Raw genomic sequence first — 10,015 nt, forward strand, 5'->3', positions numbered from 1 at the left:
GTTTGGTTCCACGTTGCAGGGACATGAAAGGAGGCTAATGAAAGTGTTGGGCCGCCTGAAAGCTGAAGGGCTAAAACGTTTCCTGGACAAGTGCCAGTTCTGTGAGATACCTGTCAACTACGCTGGGCACGTAGTCACAGGGAATGGAGTAGATGGCTCAGCCTAAGATACAGGAGGTGACCACCTGCCCAGGGCCTCATACTCTGAGCGCACTGCGCCCTTTCCTTGGATTCAGAGGGTGCAATCGGAGGATCGTGAAGGACTGCACTAAATGGGAATGGAGGGGAGGACGAGAGTAGAGAATGGCAAAGATTATTTTAGCCATCTGGAGCATTTTGGAGCGAGATGGGATGCGACAGGTGAAGAGGCCTTTCAGTCGCTGAAGGAGCTGGTTCATTATCCATTATCCTGAACACGGAACCACTTTACCCGCCTGTGTTGGCTTTTGAAGATCCGTACTGCATACGGATTGCAGCAGACAGGGCGTAATCGGCGTTCTGTATCAGGATTAGTGCTGACGGTTGAGAGCTGTTACGCTTCTCAGCTGGAGTCTGCCACTCTCTGAGAAAAGCAAGTTGGAGGTCCTGGCACTGTAATACGCTGTGGTGGGTAAGTTACGTGACTACCTCTATGGTGCCAAGGTTGCGGTAATGACGGAAGTTCATCCCTTCATTTACATTCTGACTTTTTAGAAATTGGATGCCACAGGCCACCAGCGATTGGTGGCAATGATTGCTGAAGTCTTCAGCCTGTATTACCGGAGGAGAAATAGGAACACTGACAATGATGCGATGTCCTGACATTCTCCTCAAGAGCTGGACAGGGACGGTGAGTGACAGATTTCCATTACGGTGAAGGCAGTGCAAAGGCAATTGCAGGATCGAACGGTAGATCTTTTCGAGCTTCTGACGTGCCATTCCACAAGCTTGTTGAAAACCGTCTGCTCAGAAGGCAAAACAATTGCGGAATTGAGACCCAGGGAAGAGGCAACTCTTCAGCGACAAGCGGGCGTCGGTGCTACTTAGTCAGCGGTTGCGAAGGGGGACACGACCCAAACGGAGAGAAAGAACAACTCTGCACTGTATCAATTACTGAGAGAATACCCAACGTTGTAGTTGAACAAGGGCATGTTAGGTGGGGGCGGGGGTCCTTCATGATGAAGTTTTGGAGGTTCGTGTCAATGATTGAGTTGAGTTACTTTTCAAACTTACGAAACGTATTTCGATCCTGTGTAGTGGCCGGCCCCACCCCAACCCCCGCCGTGCAACACCAGGATGCAGCCAGTCAGCTGCTCTCGACGGTGCATCTGTAGAGGCTGTTGTGAGCTGCAGGTGACAAAACCAAATATCATCAAACTCCGAAAGAGATGCAGCCGTTATTTTGACATCTTTATGGCTACATGGAGAATAAGCTATTCCTCAGAGATATTGACACCGAGGAACTTGAAATTGTTCACTCTCTCCACTTCTGATCACTCGATGTGGATTGCTTTGTGTTCTCTTTTTCTACCCATCTTGAAGTCCACAGTGAGTTCTTTGGTCTAACTAACATTACGTGTAAGGCGGTTGCTGCGACACCACTCCACCAGCTGGTACATCTCGTTGCTGTACGTCCTATCGTCAGCATCTGAGGTGCCACATAGGAGATTGGTGAGTAAAATCAGAGCTCATGGCATTGGGGGCAGGGTTTCAACATGGATAGAAAACTGGTTGGCAGATAGAAAGCAAAGGGTAGCAGTGAACGGGTGTTTCTCGGACTGGCTGGAGGTGACTAGTGGGGTACTACAGGGCTCTGTATTGGGACCACAGCTCTTTACGATTTATGTCAACGATTTAGATGAGGGCATTGAAAACTATAACAGCAAGTTTGCTGACGGTACTAAACTGGGTGGCAGTGTGACATGCGAAGAGGACGTGAGGAGAATACAGGGTGACTTGGACAGGAACAAGACGGCAGAGTATTGTCTGAACTAGGTGCAGAGTTAGGTAAGGGAGAAATGCAAAGAGACCTAGGAGTCCTAGTTCACCCATCAATGAAGGTGAATGAGCAAGTGCAACAGGCAGTGAAGAGGGCAAATGGAATGTTGGCCTTTGTTACAAGGGGAATTGAGTACAAGAGCAAGGATGTCCTTTTGCATTTGTACAGGGCCCTGGTGAGACCACACCTGGAATATTGTGTACAGTTTTGGTCTCCAGGTTTAAGGAAGGTCATTCTGGCAATTGAGGAAGTGCAGCGTAGGTTCACTAGGTTGATTCCTGGGATGGCAGGGCTGTCTTACGCAGAGAGATTGGAGAGATTGGGCTTGTACACGCTGGAATTGAGGAGATTGAGGGGGATCTGATTTAAACGTTTAAGATAATTAAAGGATTTGATAGGATTGAGGCAGGAAATATGTTCCAGATGTTGGGAGAGTCCAGTACCAGAGGGCATGGATTGAGAATAAGAGTTCAGGAATAAGAGTTGAGGAAGAGCTTCTTCTCCCAGAGAGTTGTGGAGGTGTGGAATGCACTGCCTCGGAAGATGGTGGAGGCCAATTCTCTGGATGCTTTCAAGAAGGAGCTAAATAGATATCTGATGGATAGGGGAATCAAGGGATATGGGGACTGGATATTGATAGTGAATGATCAGCCATGATCTCAGAATGGCGGTGCAGACTCGAGGGGCCGAATGGTCTACTTCTGCACCTATTGCCTATTGTCTATTGTCTATTCTGCCAGCAATAGCTGGGTCATAAGTAGGATTATAAATTGCATTTGAACTATGCTTAGTGATACAATCACACACACACAGACAGACAGACACACACGCACACAGAAACACACACACACACACACATACACACACAAATAACATTATATCTGTCTTTCTTTAATTCATTTCCAGACATTCTGCATCCATTCATTTCTCAATTTAGTGTAGTTTTTTGATATTTAACCGCTCTGTCTATTCCTTTGCAGATTGAAACATTTCTTCTCAAATTTCATGAGACCTCTGGCAGTTCTGAGATGCTAAAATACAGTGACATCAATTAAACCGCACTATTCAGGGGGATCTCAGCAGAGTTTTTTTCAGCGCTTTCTGTGCGTTGCCTTGAATTTCCAGGATCTGCAGATTTTCCTACGCCTGTACATCAGCAACGTGGTGGCCTGACCGCTGCCATCCCGACCGTCTTCTCGCTATTCTATCTCTGTTCGCACCTCTCCCTCCCTCTCTCTCTCTCTCTCTCTCTCTCTCTCTCTCTCTCTCTCTCTCTCTCTCTCTCTCTCTCTCTCTCTCTCTCTCTCTCTCTCTCTCTCTCTCTCTCTCTCTCTCTCTCTCTCTCTCTCTCTCTCTCTCTCTCTCTCTCTCTCTCTCTCTCATCCTCTGCAGTTTTATGATGATGTACCTATGAAAATGGACAAGGGAGAACCCGTGGATGTACTGTACCTGGACTTTCAGAAATATTTGATGAAGTCCCAAATAGGAGATTAGTGGGCAAAATAAGAGCACATGGTTTTGCGGGTAGAGTACTGTCATGAATTGGAAATTGGCTGGCTGACAGGAAACAAAGAGTGACATTTAACGGGTCCCTTTCGGAATGTCTGTGAACAGTGGGGTACCCCAAGATTCGGTACTGGGACCGCAGCAGTTTACAATATACTTTAATGATTTAGATTAAGAGATTAAAAGTAACATTAGCAAATTTGCCGATGACTCAAAGCTGGTGGCAATGTGAAATATCAGGTGGATGTTATGAGAATGCAGGGTGACGTGGACAGACTAGGTGAGCAGGTAAATGTGTGCCAGATGCAGTTTAATGTGGGTAAATGAGAAGTTATCCACTTTGGTGGCATGAACAGGAAGACAGATTACTATCTAAATGGAATCAAGTTAGGAAAAGGGGAAGCACAAGGAGATCGAAGTGCTCTTGTAGAACGGTCAATGAAAACAAGCATGCAGGTACAGCAGGCAGTGACGAAAGCTAATGGCATTCTGTCCTTTATAACAAGAGTATAGGAGTAAAGAGGAACTTCTGCAGCTCTACAGGGCCCTGGTGAGACACCAACTGGAGTATTGTGCGCAGTTTTGGTCTCCAAATTTGAGGAAGGACATTCTTGCTATTGAGGGAGTGCAGCATAGGTTCACAAGGTTAATTCCCAGACTGGCGGGTCTGTCATATGTTGAAAGATAGGAGCGACTGGGCTTGTATACACTGGAATTTAAAAGGATGAGAGGGGACCTGATTGAGACATATAAGATTATTAAGGGATTGGACATGCTAGAGGCAGGAACCATGTTCCCGGTGATGGGTGAGTCCAGAACTAGAGGCCTCAGTTTAAGAATAAGGGGTAGGCCATTTAAAACAGAGATGCGGAAAAACTTTTCACCCAGAGAGTGGTGGATATGTGGAATCTTCTGCTCCAGAAGGCAGTGGAGACCAAGTCTCTGGATGCATTCGAGAGAGAGAGTTAGATAGAGCTCTTATAGATTGCGGGGTCAAGGGATATGGGGTACTGATTATGTATGATCAGCCATGATCACAGTGAATGGCGGTACTGGCTAGAACGGCCTAATAACCTACTCCTGCACCTACTCTCTATTGTGTACTCTCTCTCCCTCCCCCCCCCCCTCTCCCTCTCGCACTCTCTCTGTTTCGAGCGGTTTGGTGGCTGAGGGAGTTGAAGGACTGAAGGACAGTTCAAAATGGGTAACCACAGGAATAGCAGTAATGGACAGAAAAAGAAAACATACATGAAATCTGCAAATCGATTACAAAGCTCAATCGTTGCAATTCGATTACCGACATTATTTTCACCGGATGAGTAATGCTGATGCAATGCCCATGGTTTTTTTTATCTACTTGTTGACAATCGGCCCAATATTTCCGTGAGATACAATGGTGTTGTATTAATATCTATGTTCAAGTAACTGTAACAAATCATTTCAGGTAGTGGTATCTCTGGAGACCGATCCTCTGTATAAATAGGGACGTTTTGAATGCATCAGCTGTCTGCGGGAGTTGTGAATTCGGGAAGAACAGAGTCACAGATTCTCACTGAAATGGTGTATCCAGTGATCTTGCGGATAAGAGAAATTTACTATCCTTTTATTTCAGCCTTTGGAGTTCCCAGTAAGTCGGAGTGTCATTTGCCGTGCGTGAGAATTGAAGTTTACATCGAACGTTGTGATTGTTTCTGTCGCTTGTTTCCACTGTCAACAGTCCACTCCCAGTGCCCGGAAAGAAAACACGGGACTGTGGATTGTGGGATCTGCATCTGAAAAATGAAACGCTGCAGGTGTTCAGCGGATCGGCAACCATCAGCGGAATTCAGAGGATCCAGCTGTTCGTCATCGATAATGTGAATTTCGGGCTTCTGTTCTTTTGGTCTTGTAATAGCTATTCTACATTTACACACATTGTGTTTATTAATTGATTGTCTGCATTTGTATGTGAGCGGTTATCTGAATTATGTTATAGGCATCAGGCTATGGAAACGAGCTTGCTGCTGGACCTTGGAACCCTCTGCCCTGCCTCCCTGTGATGGATTCAGTAGGAGGAATCATGTCTCTTTGCGATGTTGTGTCAGAACTGCGTTTCATCTGTTGGAATCAGTCAGTGATCTGATGGAACGTGAGTGAGTGAGTGCAATCCTGGAATAGGAAACAAAAATGGAAAGGACTGGAAGCACGAAGCCACAAAAAACATGGAAACATAGAAAATAGGTGCAGGAGTAGGCCATTCGGCCCTTCGAGCCTGCACCGCCATTCAGTATGATCATTGGTGATCATCCAACTCAGAACCCTGTACTTGGTTTCTCTCCATACCCCCGATCCCTTTTGCCACAAGGGCCATATCTAACTTCCTCTTAAATATAGCCAATGAACCGGCCTCAACTGCCTCCTGTGGCAGATAATTCCACAGATTCAGCACTCTCTGTGTGAAGAAGTTCTTCGGCATCTCGGTCCTAAGAGGCTTCCCCTTTATCCTTAAACTGTGACCCCTCGTTTATGACTTCCCCAATATCGGAAACAATCTTCCTGCATCTAGCCTATCGAATCTTTTTAGAATTTTATACGTTTCAATAAGATCCCTCCTCAATATTCTAAATTCTAGTGAGTATAAGCCTAGACGATCCAGTCTTTCTTCATATAAAAGTGATACAAGGAACTGTATGGAAAGAGAAACCAGTTAACACCAGTTAACCAGTCAGGGATCTCTCTGAGAACAGTTCTGAGAAATGACACATATCCCTTTTGTCTGTATGCGCGTTTCCAGCATTTCCTGTTTTCGGTCCGACCTTCGGTTGCCTTGTCACTGACAAGGAGCGACATTGACGTTGGTGAATGCCATCAGCATCCGGATTTATTAATTTCATCCATACGAGATGCTGAAGGCGGCGGTGGAAAATTATCGTATTTACTCTGAGGAGTCTTTAGTTTTCCGCTAACACTTCACAATTCCGCCATCAGTAAGAAAAGGGTATGAAGACCATATTGACTATTTTATTGTGTATAATGAATGAATGAATGAATGAATCTATGAGGTGTAAATATGACAGGATCGCATCAAACAGCTGCATTGGCTTCTGCTCAGTATTTTCACAACTTGCTGTTCCCTCTCTCTCTTCCAGCGAACCTGGTGGCGATTGTGATCCTGTCCCGGGGAAATGCGGACTCTCCAAATGTGTCACTCGCTACATGGTGGGAATGGCAGCGGCCGATCTCATTGTTATTATCTCCGATCCACTTTTGAGGGGGACTGCTAAAACTTATTTTCCCGGTTCACTCCTGGACATCACTCCTGTGTGCAGACTCCATATTTGGCTGATTTTTGCGAGCACTGCGACCTCCGTCTGGCTGACTGTCGCTTTCACCGTCGATCGATTTGTGGCTATTTGCTGTGAGAAGCTGAAAACAAAATATTGCACCGAGAGAACGGCGGCTGTGGTTATCGGGACAGTGAGTGTGCTGGCCTGTTTGGAGAGTGTCCCCTGGAGCTTTACATTGGAGCATGTTCTAATAATTAATGGTGTTCACTGGTATTGTACTCACAGTCCGAGCTTCGATAATTCTCCCTCCTGGGCAGCATTTGAGTTGTTACACCGGATTTTAACCCCTTGTGTCGCATTCTTTTTGATTTTGCTGTTCAATGTTCTGACTGTCAGAAGGATTTTAACGGCCAGTCGTGCCCGCAGGGGGCTGAAGGGACAAAAGAGCGGACAGAATGACAAAGACAGGGAGATGGAGAACCGACGGAAGGCCATCGTTCTACTCTTCAGCATTACCGGTAGTTTCATATTGCTGTGGATAACACAGGTGGTATTTTATATCTATCAACGGATTTCAATGAGTTTTGTGTATTCTGTCACCGATCCCCGTTACATCACAGTAACGACAGCGGGGATGCTACAGGTTCTCAGCTCCTGCACCAACACTTGTATTTACGCCCTGACCCAGAGCAAATTTCGAGAGGAACTGAAGAAAGGGGTGACATACCCGCTGATTCGGATTTTGAAACTCAGTAATCGTTATAAATAAATGTTGTGATGTATTTCATTTTGAGCTGCTTTCATGTTAAATTTTCTGTTCTCTTACTTGTGGGAAAAAACAAGATCAGGCCTGATGAATGGTGTCTGCCGGAATTGTGTTCTCCCTGGTTGCTGCCTGGTCCACTGAGTTCCTGCAGCATTTTGGGTTTGTTCTCTTACAGTAACATAACAGCTGCTTACAGCTGTTCCCCACAACTCACTGGCCTCAGCATCCCAGAGCCATCCTCGTTACGTCTCACCTCCCGGATCGATTACATTGATTTTTGAGCAAACCTGTTATCCCTGGTTCCTGGTTCTGGAAAAAAAGGGGCTTGTAAGCCGCCTCTTTTGCTTTCAGTTTCTGACTTCATTTGTCAACCATGGTATTGTCCTCCTTCCGTTCGAAAATTTCATCTTATTTGGAATAAGCCATTGATGCTCTGCTGTCCTTCCTACTAGGTTTTCTTCCCAGTCACCCTTGGTCGGTTCCCTTCTCACGTTATTGTAATTTCACGTATTCCACTGAAATACCGACACATAGGAATTCAGTTCCTTCTTCCATTCAAATTTCAAAGTGAATAAGATCATATTGTGAATACTACTTAAGTGTTCCTTAACCTTAACCTCTTTATCACCTTCGGATTGTTGAACAATACCCTATCTACCACAACAGATCCACGAGTAGGCTTAACAACAAGCTGTTCTAAAATGCCACTCTCAGACATCCAGCAAGTTCTCCGTCTTGAGGTGCAGTACTGGCCTGGTTTTCCCAATCCAGCTTCATGTTCAACTCCCTAACAATTATCGTCACTTTGGTCTTCCGCTATAATTTGTACTCCACACCCCAGCTGTTGTTTGGATGCCTGATGACAACTGCCATTGGGGTCGTTTTACCCTTGTCCTTTGTTAAATCAACCCATAGGGTTCTCTACACATCCTGTCCCTATGTCATCCCTTTCTAATGATTTAATATTCTTATACAAATTGCCAGACCACACCCTCTGCCTATTAATTAACTTCCCTATACACAGTATATCCTTGAACGTTCAGCACGCCCCCCTGGGGCTTTACATTGGAGCATATTGTAATAATTGACGGTGTTCCCTGGTATTGTGTGATTACATCGAGCTGCAAACACTCTCCCTCATGTGCAGCATTTAAAATGTTTCACCGCATTTTAACCCCTTGTGTCCCATTCCTTCTGATTTTGCTGTTGAATATTCTGATTGTCAGGCTGATTCTAGCTGCCAGTCGAGCCCGCAGGCGGCTCCGGGGACAAAAGAGTGGAGAGAATGACAAGGATCAGGAGATGGGAGAACCGACGCAAGTACATCGTTTTGCTCTTCAGCGTAACCGGTAGTTTCATATCGTTGTGGATAACACAGGTGATATTTTATATCTATCAACGGATTTCAATGAGCTTTGATTATTCTGTCACAGATCCCCGTTACATCACAGAGCACACAGCGGCGATGCTACAGGTTCTCAGTTCCTGCACCAACACGTGTATTTACGCCCTGACATAGACCAAATTCCGAGAAGAACTTAAAAATGCGGTGAAATACGTAATCAATCGGTTTTGAAACTCCAGAAAGGTTAGAAATAAATGTTGTAAGTTATTTTGGTTCAGCTGCCTTCATGCTCCCTTCTCTATTCCTCCACGTGTGTAAATGGAAACAATGTGATGACAGATCAAGCTCTAGATAATCTGCAGATGCTCGAAATACGGAAGAACACACGCAATTTGATCGTCCTGATGAATGTTGTCGGCCGGAAACGCCGACTGTTTACTCTTTCTCCTGTTTACTGTTGGTCTGCTGAGATCTCTCAGAGCAACTGAACAGTTGTTTACAGCTGACCCCAACTGTATCACTGGCCTCAGCAGCGCAGGGACCTCATCTCCCGCTAGGATTAAATGGAAACGTCAGGCGAACCTGTTATCCCCGCTTCCCAGTTCTTAAATGAGAAACTGTCTGATCCTTGACTGTATTTTCGCCCGTGACATCTATTGCTGCTCCGCATAACCGGTCTTTCCCTTCATGCTCTTTTTCTCTAGCTGTTGGTTCTCCTTCTCTCTACCTTGAATTATCTTCCAGCAACAGAATTTTCACGAGAATGTGCTATTTCCTTTGCTAGTATCTGTGAGATACCATATTAATTTTAGTGTTCTCGGTCAGGTGTAAAAGAATGCTGAACTAAACACCGTGGTAAACCGTCGTCAATGAAAACCGGATAGCAGTAAGATTAACCGTTTACTGTTCACTCTTCCACATTAACGTATGCTGAAAACTGTTGATAAAACAATACAAGATTTGTACAATATTTGTTTCCTTCTTGATATCACATTTACATCGTAAAAACTTGCAAAAGTAAACTACAACTACATTACATTAAAATGCAGCATACAGTCAGAATCTACCTACGCGATTGACTGCTATAAATACACTTCAACACAAACTATACGCAACTCTGTAACTAACGAAAACATAAACCTTATCAACCGTCAT

The sequence above is a fragment of the Hypanus sabinus genome, unplaced genomic scaffold (genome assembly GCF_030144855.1).
Source record: "Hypanus sabinus isolate sHypSab1 unplaced genomic scaffold, sHypSab1.hap1 scaffold_282, whole genome shotgun sequence".
NCBI classification, from domain to species: Eukaryota; Metazoa; Chordata; class Chondrichthyes; order Myliobatiformes; family Dasyatidae; genus Hypanus; species Hypanus sabinus.